The 12,407-nt window shown below is 42.6% G+C and overlaps 1 long non-coding RNA gene across 1 annotated transcript in view; it reads left to right on the top strand.

Moving 5' to 3' along the window:
- Positions 1 to 610: 610 nt before the first annotated feature.
- LOC106144063 overlaps positions 611 to 12,407 on the top strand; it is a 28,745-nt gene continuing 16,948 nt past the window's right edge. Inside the window, exons 1-2 of the long non-coding RNA XR_001229170.2 lie at positions 611 to 746; positions 11,446 to 11,597. This is a non-coding gene — a long non-coding RNA (uncharacterized LOC106144063). The remainder of the gene's footprint in view (positions 747 to 11,445; positions 11,598 to 12,407) is intronic.

Below are 12,407 nucleotides of genomic sequence, written 5' to 3'. Positions count from 1 at the left end.
CCCATGTGCTACAGTTGTGTGCCATGATACCTGGCTCTGAGTTTCTATCTTATCAAGATTGGCAGACCTTTATCCTGATAGGTAGAGCGCTAGCCCTAGGATAAGAAGATGGGTTACGTATTCTATCTTCCTTCAGAAGTCCCCATCTGGTCTGCTCACATGATGCCTCTTGCCATTCAAGATTTCAGGAGAAGCTGAGGCAGAACTCTAATTTAGACAACCAGGCAGTCAGTTGAGCGTCTGAGCTCTTGTCATGACGGAGAAGTGGAAAACACATTTAGAAACACCCAACGGTCTCTTCTACGTTCCGTTCAGGTGAAAACATGTCCACCTATACCTGTGTCTCTTATATTCTGTCAGAAGAGAGTTCTGCTTAGTTCCATTAATTTCCTGGCCCCACGTTACCCAGAATGCTTCAGTGCAGTGGGTAACATGACAACTGCCAGGGGAACTCATTTGGAAAAAGAGGCACGGCAAAGACTGGCCAGGCACCAGGCTCTGGCAGTCACAAATGCGGCTGGAACAGAATCAGGAAGAAGCCGCGTCCCGGGAGAGGAGGAACTCTCCCGCCCTCTGCATCTGGAAGCTGTTGGTGAGGAGCCGTCTCCTCACATTAGCTTTTCTGGTCTCATCAAAAGCAGGTCCCCGGGCAAAGGCCCTCTTCTCCAGTCTCTTTTGTGCAGGTGGGAGAGTTGGGTTCCAGAAGTTCTTTATGGCTCCGACGGTCACAAGCTTTGAAAGGCCAGGTTTGTGGTTTCAATTCCTTCCCCAAGTTAGTTAGTGTCTGCTGTATTTGTTAGTGCTTAGTACCTCTTAGTAGGCAAAGCCAAGGATAGCCCCCTCTCTCTTGTCTTCTCTCTCTCTCTCTCTCTCTCTCTCTCTCTCTGTGTTTGTGTGCACACGTTTGTGTGCACACGTGTATTAAGGCTTTGTTTTCCCCTTCCTGATCCTGGAGTTGGGCTTGCCATTCTGCCTGACAGTGAGCTCTCTTATTAAGAACAGCACAATGGGCTGCTCACACAACGTAAATTTATTTCCTTTCACACCCAGATTTGCTAGACATTTAAGATCAACTGGCCTTCAGGGTTTCTCCCGAGACCTTCCTTCTTGGCTTTTAGAAATCCATCTCTCCCTGTGGTTTCACGCAGACTTCATTCTACGTTTGTCTGTGACTTAATTTCTTTTCCTTTAACTCTCGTCCATCCTTACTGGTCTCATTTTAAATTAATTATATCTTTAAAAACTAATTCCAAATGCAGTCCCATTTGGAGATAGAGATGCGTGAGTTACTTGCTGCGGCAAAATGCCTTACATGAGCAGATGAAGGATGGGAGGATTCATTCTAGGAAGGAGGGCTTCCTAGAGCATCCTTGTGGGATGTCATGGTGGCAGGAGTTGGAGGTAGCTGCTCCCACTGCGTCTGCCTCTAGGAAGCAGAAAGAGAAGAATGTGGTGTCCAGTTCACATCCTCCTTTTTATGCCGTCATGCACCCAGGCCCGCTGAATGGCATCACTTACATTCAGGGTAGGTCCTAATTCACTTGGCCCAATCTAGAAACTCCTTCACACACAAGCCCTGAGGTGTGACTCCTAGAATTCTAGGTCCTACTGAGTTGGCAATCAGTTTTAATTATCATAGGCATCGACATGAATGAGGTGGGCACAATTCAACCCCCCAAACTATCCCTCCTATCTGCAGAAAATAGGCTTGGATAGGCTCATCTGCCAGAAGCTCTTATAAGATAGAAGCTACGAGTGGGGATTTTTCCCCCCTTCTTGCCAAGTCTACAGAGTCTTTTTAAAAAGAGCTCGATGTGAGAAGAGAGGAAAAAGAACAGCTTTTCATCCTTAAAAGTCTCCAGATGTAATCCGCTGCTCCAAGAATGTGGGCCGCAAACTCTGGACAGATGTGTCTGTCCACTCTCATTTCTGCAAGTGGTTAGCTGGACCTGCAGCTAATCTCTTACACAGTTCTTTATTAAAGGGGGGGGGGCAGGAAGCAACCTTCTGCATTGTTATAATGTGCAGCCTAGGTACAAAGGTTGGGTGCTTGTGGGGGGTATAGCAGAAGACAGTCTGATCACATGTTCTAATATAGAACATCAGGCTCCTGGTTGCTGGCCTGCTGGATGTGTGTGTGTTTGCTGCTTGACATCACACTCATATGCCAGTGCCACACTTTCAACGCGTTTGGGATGGGACTCACAGTTTCTTAAATTAGCTAGGAGTACTCTTTCTGCCTTCCTGGAAAGCCCAGCTGTTGGCAAGGCAGAGCCAACATGATGGGTCTGCTCTCCATGTGTCTGGGACCGAGGAACTTCTAACTTTCTCCTCAGCCATTTTTTGGATTTTTTATTGCTGTGTCTCCAGTTTGGGCTGCAGACATCACTTCCGTATTCCAAGAATAAATGGGATTAAAGAGGGGGATCGTTTTCCTTTAAAATAGATGCCTCACAGAATCCTACTCACATCACACAATTGCTCTTAATTGGGAAGGATTCAGGGAAATAGGAGAATATTTCAGATGGAAAAGGTTTCGCGACTTTTCTCGTTAGGGAAGAAAGGAGACTAAACACAAAGAGACAACTGGAATCTCTCCTACGAATAGGAAAATCTGTTCTTCCATTGTCTGAAATCTTTCCCGCTTCCTTCAACTACGGAAGAGCAGCTCCCGGTGGTCATAGAAACAGCAAGATGGTCGATCGCGGGCCAGCTTGGCTGCATTGAGAGATGCCTAAGAACTGGGAAAGTACAACTCTGGCTGTGTCGCTGAGAGTGGTTTTCAGTAGCCGAGGGGGGGAAATGTGGGAAATGACATCCAATAAAGTAGAAGTACAGAGAGGACAAAAGTAAAAGAAGTGGGGAGACCAAGCCAGACTTACAAGCTTGGTCCTCTTGAATAGATGTGTTTTCTGCTCCATCTCTAACCCACAGATACCAGGCTCCGTCTTCCCCAGGCATTGCATGAGGACTCATGCCAACATCGCTCTAGAGATCTAGCCCTCCAGCCTCGGATGTGTTTGCATCATTGGTCCCTTTGCTCTTTTTGGGTTGACCAAGATTTCATTCTTTGTGCAAAAGTAAATTTACCTGCCTCATGGTCATACAAATTTGCCTTTTTATCTTTAAGAAGCAGTAAAATTATGTCTACGCCAATTAATTCATTTAAAACAAATTTCTTATCAGCAAATACTTGATTTCTGTACCTATTTTATATACCTATATACCTGCAGTTGTGTCAAGATTTTCTTTTGGGGGGGGTTAATTCTGTTTTATTAGTCAGCTGGAAAATTAGACAATCCCCCAGTCCAGAGAGATGTTAATTTAACCCTATTCTTGTCGCTGGCTCCAGCGCCACCCTGGTCCTGCTTAGGGTTCTTCCTCTTCACATGGCCTGGGCGGCCACCACCCTAAGAATAGAGGGAGAGTCAGTGTGCCTCTGGGAGTCCAGGCAGACAGGAAAGGGATGTGGACCCCAGTTTGATGCTGATGGATGAGCTCACAAGCATGGTAAATAGATTTGGTCAGGCTCAATTTAACAACCTGGGTTTGCTGCATTAGCGAGATCTTGAATGTCCATGCGGGAAGAGCGGCAGACAATAGCTACCACCCTCTGGTTCATCGCAATATCGTCCGAGAGCAAATCTAAGTTAGTGGAAGTGTAATCACAACCAATGCCATAATTAGCTTTAATCCTTTGATGCTAATATTAATGGGGAGATCATCTGCTCTAAACATTTTATTGCCAGCAGGATATGAATCACAAATAAAGCCACGGTGGAGGGTACAGCACCACCTGCATGTGGAAAAGAAGGTGCCAATAAAAACAAAACATTTTTGTCCTTGTCCCCGTTCTGCACCCCACTCCTGTGGGATAGAGTCCAGGCCTGAGGCCTCATCCACATCCTTTATAATATTTAATTTTGCAAGGAATCTTCAGAACCTGAAATTTTCTTGAACTGTTGGGGGAAGACATCGCTTACTAAATTTGGGTGTGAGGTAGGAAATCTTTTAAATCTGATTCTGGGCTATTCATGATATTGCAATTAAAATTTTTTTAGGTATCTGTTTCAATAACTCAGGGAGAAAGACCTTATGGATAGAAATAATGTCTTTCGGGTTACTGTCTTTTACAAATGGGGTAAATGAAATGTAAAGATACAGGGTTTACCCACATCCATGTAGCAAGGAACAGGCATTCCTGGAAACAGGGTTGAAATTTTTGACTCTGTGTGTTTGTGTGTCTGTGTGCGAGTGTGTGTGTGTGCATGAGTGTGTGTGTGTGTATGAGTGAGTGTGTGTATATGTGTGTGTATGTGTGTGTGTGTGCGCATGCATGAGTGTGTGTGTGCGCATGCATATGAGTGTGTGTGTGTCATCAGAAAAGAAGGTTTTTCTACTTCCCTAGAATTTTCACAGTTGGCAGTTCCTTGCTTAATGCCATAACAGATTTCCTCAGTTCTCCTGTGGAGTTGTTCAAGGGGAATACTTTCATCTATGTTGATTTTAAACAAGCAATTGAGACTCATCTTTGGTGGGTCTGTGTTTTGGAGGTGGGGAAACGCTGTTTTGCTTTGTGGTATAGAACTTCCCTTCAGGTATTCATACAGTAGAGAAGAGAGCCAACTCTTAATAAACACAATGAGATTAGGACCAACTTTCCCAAGTTAATGATTGAGTGAGTGCTTCGTGAATAAATGTTGTAGATTTCCTGAAGATGTGGAGAGTTGAAGCTAAGACAAGGGAACAAACTAACAAATTCTCTCAAATCTGTGGGTAAGATTTCCATGAGACTTTACAAAATGGTGTTTGCTAAAAATCATTTTTTTAAATTGATTTTATTGAGTTATATATTTTTTCTGCTGCCCCCCCCATGGTCCCCATGCTCCCAATTTGCTCGGGAGATCTTGTCTTTTTCTACTTCCCATGTAGATCCATGTATGTCTCTCTTAGGGTCCTCTTTGTTGTCTAGGTTCTCTGGGATTGTGAATTGTAGGCTGTGTTTTTTCTTTGCTTTATGTCTAAAAGCCACTTATGAGTGAGTACATATGTATCTGTCTTTCTGGGTCTGGGTTACCTCACTCAATATGATGTTTTCTAGATCCATCCATTTGCCAGCAAATTTCAAGATGTCATTTTTTTTCCCCACTGAGTAGTACTCCATTGTGTAAATGGACCACATTTTCCTTATCTAGTCTTCAGTCGAGGGGCATTTAGGTTGTTTCCAGGTTCTGACTATGACAAACAATGCTGCTATGAACATAGTTGAGCGCATGTTGTTGTGGTAGGAGGTAAAATCATTCTTGGTAAAATAGGAACTGTGGCCCTAGAAATGGTTTCGCACAATCAAACAGAGGTACTGTTACTTCATCTGACCTGCAGTTTCATAAATCATGAACCCTGAATCAGAGTGGGGCTCTTTCTTCTTTTGGCGCTCCTCAGGCTGGTTCAGGCATGTGCAGGGTGCCCTCCCCACGACTTCTGAGTTTCTAAAAGATTGATGCTAAGTGCTGTCTGCGTTCCAGATTAGCTCTTATTCCAGCTTTTCTGGGTCAGCATATTAAAGGCCTTCCCAGATGTAGTCTGGCCCCAGTACCACTCAGTGACTCAGGTTCCTGTTACATAAACAATAAGGTTTGTACTACTGCCTCAATTTCTGCGGCTGGGGTCTTTACAGGCCACACCAAGCTGCAGATTCTGCGGTATGCTATCTGTAGGCCTTCAGATTGCTCCCCCGTCAGTTTTTGACACAAACATGGCTACTGTCTGCCATAGTCTTCCTCCCATCACTTTCTGGGCTCTTGCTGGTTAGCTGACTTCCCAGGATAACAGTTCGTCTCCCAGTCTCCTTTGGAACTAATATGGCAGTGTGACTAAATTTGGCTAATGGGTTTTAACTTCAAGCACACGTGATTATTAGGGGGTTGTACACCTGTCCTTCCCATCTCTCTGCCATGTTTACCGGATGGACTTGCATAAATCCTATGATGGAAGTCATATTTTGTGGATCACATCAATGTCCTGTTAACTCTTCATATACTGAAATAAAAAAGAAATTATTTCTGTTTGATTTTGAATTCTGTGGGGTTTTTTTTTGGGGGGGGGTGTCTTTTTGTTATGTCACTGAGCCTTGCCCCAATTAATATACCTTGCTAGAATGTTCACAACCATTCCAAATTGTTTGTAACAGGATGAAGAGGAGATATTTGTAGAAGTCGCGAGGACTTATTTCTTTATTTATTTTCGATTTCCAAGTCAGGATTTCTCTGCGTAGCCCTGAATGTCTGAAACTTGCTCCGTAGATCAGGCTGGCCTCCAACTTAAAGATCAGCCTGCCTTTGCTTTCCATGTAAGGAAGTCTTATAACCAAAAAAAAAAAAAAAAAGAGAGAGAGAGAGAGAGAGAGAGAGAGAGAGAGAGAGAGATTCCCTTCAAGAGTGTGCCCAAGCGATGTAGCCCTTCTTAGCACTGCCGCTGAAGAGAGTGCTTTGTAACAGACTCATGCACTCAGTCCATAATTGCATGAATTTGTCGACTTCCATGGTCAGAGAATTTCTTACTTGAAGATAAGCCAACCTGTGCTACAGCTTTGTGACGGGCAGAGGAATAAACTTCTTCCTTCGTGAGGGACTCGTCCGACAAGGCGTTGTGTCATTGTCATTTAAACTTCTGGAAACTGGCATAGGGATAGGAGTCCAGTCTGGAGGACAGAGTCAATATTCGAAGGATCTACAGTGGTCTGTAGCTTTGGTGCCCATCCCGGAACTAGCTCTGTAGACCAGGCTGGCCTCGAACTCACAGAGATCCGCCTGCCTCTGCCTCCCGAGTGCTGGGATTAAAGGTGTGCGCTACCACCGCCCGGCTGTGGTCTGGGTTTTGTTGATGCTTCTCTGCATCGGGTGCCAATGCTGAAGAGTGCTGTTAGAGGGGCCAACAAGGTTGTGATGTACATGGGGCATAGGAGAAGCTAGGGTTTGAGCTCAGGTCTTTGTGGTTCCAAAGTTTATGATTTTTTTTTCTAGCAGGAGTAACAAATCTATGAAAGTAATAAAAATACATAAGCAAGATCATCAGCCAAAGAGCTTGCCTTCTTAGTCTCCAACTCTGTCCTGTTAAGACGTAGTCTTAAATTTTTGTGCTTTTCTCTTCTGTAAAGTGAAAGACATGGTCAACAGGACAAGATGACAGCCTACAGAATGGGAAAAGATTTTCACTAACCCCACATCAGACAGAGGTCTGATCTCCAACATATACAAAGAACTCAAGAAATTGATCATCAAAAGAACAAATAATCCGATAAAAAAAAAAATGGAGTACAGACCTAAACAGAGAACTCTAAACAGAGGACTCTAAAATGGTTGAAAGACACTTAAGGAAATTCTCAACATCCTTAGTTATTAGAGAAATGCAAATCAGAACAACTTTTGAGATTTCATCTTATACCTGTAAGAATGGCCAAGATCAAAAACACTGATAACAACTTATGCTTGAGAGGTTGTGGGGTAAAGAGATCACTCCTGCATTGCTGGTGGTAGTGCAAGCTTACAACCCCTTTAAATGTCAGTGTGGTGATTTCTCAGAAAATTAGAAATCAACCTTCCTCAAGACCCAGTAATACCACTTTTAGGTATATATCCAAAGGATGCTGAATCGTGTCACAAGGATTTGTGCTCAATTATGTTCATAGCAGCATTGTTTGTCATAGCCAGAACCTGGAAATGACCAAAAATACCCCTCGACTGAAGAATGGATAAGGAAAATGTGGTACACAATAGAGTACTACACAGCAGAAAAAATAACGACATCTTGAAATTTGTAGACAAATGGATGGAGCTAGAAAACATCATTTTGAGTGAGGTAACCCAGACCCAGAAAGACAATTATCACATGTACTCACTCATAAGTGGTTTCTAAACATAAAGCAAAGAAAACCAGCCCACAAATCACAATCCCAGAGAACCTAGACAACAATGAGGATCCTAAGAGAGACTTACATAGATCTAATCTACATGTAGAAAAAGACAAGATCTCCTGAGTAAATTGGGAGCATAGGGACCTTGGAAGAGGGTTGAAGGGGAGGGGAGTGGCAGGGAGGGGAGCAGAGAAAAATGTAGAGCTCAATAAAAATCAATTTAAAAAATTTTGTGCTTTTCTTTGGTATGTTAGTTCATGTCAATGTGCAGAAAAACAGGATTAATCTGGGATCTTGAAAGAGCAATCCTTCACAGACACTGTTCAGCAGGGATATATTTAGGGATATAACACACACACACACTCACTCACACACACACACACACTCACTCACTCACTCACGCACACACAATATGCATGCAATAGCAATTAACTAAAGAAAAGGCCATAAACTTGAAAGGGAGCAAGGAGGAGCACAGGGAGGGTTTGGAGGGAGGAAAGGGAAGGGAGTAATATTGTTATTATGTGATAGTCTCAAAATTTTTTAAAAACCGAGAAAGTACCATGTCCAAACAATCCTTCATTCTTAAGTTCTTCCTCTGTCTCAACGTGACTCATGTTTTCCATAACTTCCGCTGCATAGAAAGTCTTCTTTCTGTAGATGGAAGTCCTTTGTGCTGTCACTCAGATATATTGCGTGGCCATGTCACTGAGCGAAGACAACAGGAATGTTCTTTTTTTTTTTTTAAATTTATTATGTATATAATGTTCTGGGCACCAGATCTCATTATAGATGGGTGTGAGCCATCATGTGGTTGCTGGGACTTGAACTCAGGACCCCTGGAACAGCAGTCAGTTTTCTTAACCTCTGAGCCATCTCTCCAGCCCCAACAGAAATGTTCTTGTCCTTTGTCTAAGGGTCTTTTCTGTTCCAGGAGCAGGTATGTACGATTTCTCAGTTTTACTCCTTTGGGCTAATAATCCACATTTTTTTTTGTTTGTTTGCTTTTTGTTTTTCAAGATGGTGTGTAACAGCCCTAGCTCTCCTGGAACTTACAAAGATCCAGCTGCCTTTGCCTCCTGAGTGCTAGGATTAAAGGTGGTGTACCACCATGCCTGGTTGTAATCTACATTTTAATAACTTGTTTTCAGCTGCTTGCCCTTCCGTCTTTTGTGTAGCCTTGGACTTACGTCTTCAGGTTGTGTGGTTTTAAATCAAGTAGAAGAAGGTCCGAGGCAGTATCAGTGGATACTAGCCACTACCTTCCAGGGGTCTGGCATTGTGTGTGGTGTCACTGTAATGCGTCATCTTATTTGGTCTTCATGAGCAAAGTGCTATTATTAGCTCCATTCTACAATGGAGGAAACAGATCCTCAGGGGAGATTAAGCACTGTGCTAAAGAATAAGATGAACTAGTTTCTAAACCTACTCCTTAGGAGTGGATCATTTTATGCACTAACATTGATAAGACCTATCAAATTTGGACACCGTTTCAACCAGTTAAGGCACATGTTCCTGATGTAACCTCAAAAACTTGTAGAAGTCACTTGCGTTTGACAGATTTGTTCCTGGGTGAGAGTCGAGATTGTATCTTCATAATTACTGGGCTGGTATATTAAATAAATATATTAAAATAAAATGCCTGTATCAGTTGCATTACATTAAGTGAACACAAAAGATCACACATTCACTTGGTGTGGGAAGTCCTTCTGTATATGTGTTGCATTTATTAGTTAATAAATAAAGCTGTTCAGCCAGTGGCTTAGCAGAATAGCGCTAGGTGGGAAAACTAAGCTGAATTCTGGGAGAAAGAAGGCAGAGTCAAGGAGATGCCATGTAGCTGCCAGAGGAGACAGATGCCAGTACCTTGCCAGAGCCCATGACCTCATGGTGACGTACAGATTAATAAGAATGGGTTAATTCAGGATATAAGAGCTAGCCAATAAGAAACTTGAGCTAATAGGTCAAGCAGTGTTGTAATCAATATAGTTCCTGAGTGATTATTTCGGTTCTGGGCAGCCAGGAAGTGAACGAGCAGCCTCTGACAACATCCTCTCACTTGTCTCATTATGTGAATTGCTTAGTCGTGGTTGGGGATAACATTTCTCAAGATAGCATCATCATCCCCACATGGAAACGGAGAAGATGAACTGTGAAGGCCCTTCCGTAACACTGATGTCAACAAGAATCAGAAGAAAACCATTTCATTAAATGAGCGTATCAAACTGCTTCTCAAGTGACAGAATTATTTACATGATTTTTAAGCCTACAGATGACTATGTAATTATAAAAGGGCATGCCATTATTTTATCCACATTTGTAAAATTCATACAATTCCAATTACTAGGAAATGTTTTTGGCCTTTATTTTTCTTTCTGAGATTATGGACACATTTCTTATCCCCAGGAACTTGCTGTAACTTCTGTGTGTAGCTGAAAGAGATAGATCCGGGAGTTGAGCCTGGATCTGTCTGACTCATGGGTTCACCACGTTACAAAGAATGAGGGGTTTCTAGAACCCTATCTCTGAGGATTGTCTTAAAGAAATTGTTTATATTTGTGCTCTTGCCTTCTGTAAGTCTGTCTACCTGCCAATCACCTATTTGTTTCAGGGGGTTGGACCTGGGTCTTTACATGCTGGGCGGAATTGCATCCCCGGCTTAGCTCCTCTTTCTAAACAATGTCTGGCCAAAGTCGGTAGACAGGCCATGCACAGCTCTGAGAAATCATGTACCTACAGGAATACAGATAAATAAGAGGTTTTCTAGGCCCAGCACAATAGGAGTTCAACTGTGTCTTCAATAATGAATGCTGTGTGTATTATTCTTTCTTTCCTCCTCTGCTCGGTAGCTCCAATTTACATTTAAGGAGAAATTCTCTCTCCAGAGTGTTTCTTTCTCAGTCTCCTTTTACAGAATGGGAGCTAGATAATCACGAGGTAATTCCATTTCCAGGAATTCTTTGGCCCTATTATACTCAGATATTACATAAAGAGCCTTAGCTAGATCGTATAACCTCTCTACCCCATCTCCTTATCTGGAGAATAAAAGCGTTCATTCTTTGTAATTACATCTCCTCTCCCTCCTCCAGGAAGAGGGAAAATGTTTGGAATGATGCTTATGCAATAGCCCTGTTTGCTTTAGGGTGAGCAATTATCCGTGATGAAGAACATGTGGAAGTACCTTGTGGGGTGATTAGCTTCCTCCTTTCATCCATACTCCTTTAACCATCCCCTCCTACATCTTCCGCTAAAAACTGAAGCAACTGATAAAAACGATGCGATCCTACCCCTCGTTCTAGTGCACAGATATTTCATTCTAATAACTGCCCCAGGCTCCTGAGGCCTGCCTTCCTGTCTTCTTATTTGGAAGCTGACTGTTTTTCTTCCCTGGTTGAATTCTACACGAAGAAGCCAATTTATTAGGCAAACGGCAATTACTGGGATTTTAGGACATATGGTCTACAAACTGCTTGCTTATGTTTTAAATCAGTTCCTCCTGATGAGTTCCATTCCTTGTGCCTTTTCTGCCACAGGTAAGGGCATGGGGATGCTTCATGTGGCTTCCTGCTAATATCCCAAGGCCCCAGGCTCTGAATAGCAGGATGTCTGTTCTCCAGCTGGTTTTCCAACAGGAAGAGAGAATCAAATAAACAATGCTTACACAGTAGTTCTTCTGAAACCACAGGTAAGCTACAGCTGCAGCAAAAACAATTGCACATTCCCAAACAGATCCACCAAAGAGATGAGCGTCCCAGAAGTCATGTGGAGATATTCTCAGGGTGGTTGATGGTTTTCTCCAAGACCTTTTGTCCAGACAGTAGTCCATCTATGAATACATGATTGGATACATGAAAGCTATCTTTTGTGCTTTTTTAAAAAATGTGAAATTATATGTATTTATTTATTATGTGTGTGTGTGTGTGTGTACATACGAGGGTCCCAGGGATCAAACTCAGGCTGTCAGGCATGGCATCAAGTGCCCTTCCACACTGAACTCTCTAGCTGGTCTGCTTTTAAAATGAAGTTCTCTGTCATGGAAAATTACAGAGAGCAATTTTGATGTAGGCATGCAAAAATTAGTACAATATGCTAGCTATAACTTAGATTTGAATTGAAAAAAATCTCTCTATATTGTCAAGTCCTTCAAAATAGGAGAGAATGATATGTACCCTCCCTGTGAAGATCTTGATAGGAAACCTTGCCTCCTCAGGCACTTTAGAATATCATCTGGTCAACTGAATATGTAAAAAAAATTTCTTGTGACTCCTATACCTTGGGCAGATATGCAAGTTTCATGTGAAATGTTTATTGAAGGACCCAGAATTGATTTCTAGGCAAGCTCTTGGTACATAAGTAAATTTAGAGTTCAAAACTCATTTTTAAATAACACTTGGCAACACCCTTGACGTTGAACCTGTCTGTGATATTACAGAAGGGCAAAGCGCATTGCTAGTTCATTGCCAAAAACCTGACTGTAACCCTCACCCTCTATGAT

Source organism: Microtus ochrogaster, chromosome 24, assembly GCF_000317375.1.
Source record: "Microtus ochrogaster isolate Prairie Vole_2 chromosome 24, MicOch1.0, whole genome shotgun sequence".
NCBI lineage: Eukaryota > Metazoa > Chordata > Mammalia > Rodentia > Cricetidae > Microtus > Microtus ochrogaster.
Note: the sequence above shows the minus strand (reverse complement) of the source record. Positions and strands in the feature narration are given on the sequence as shown.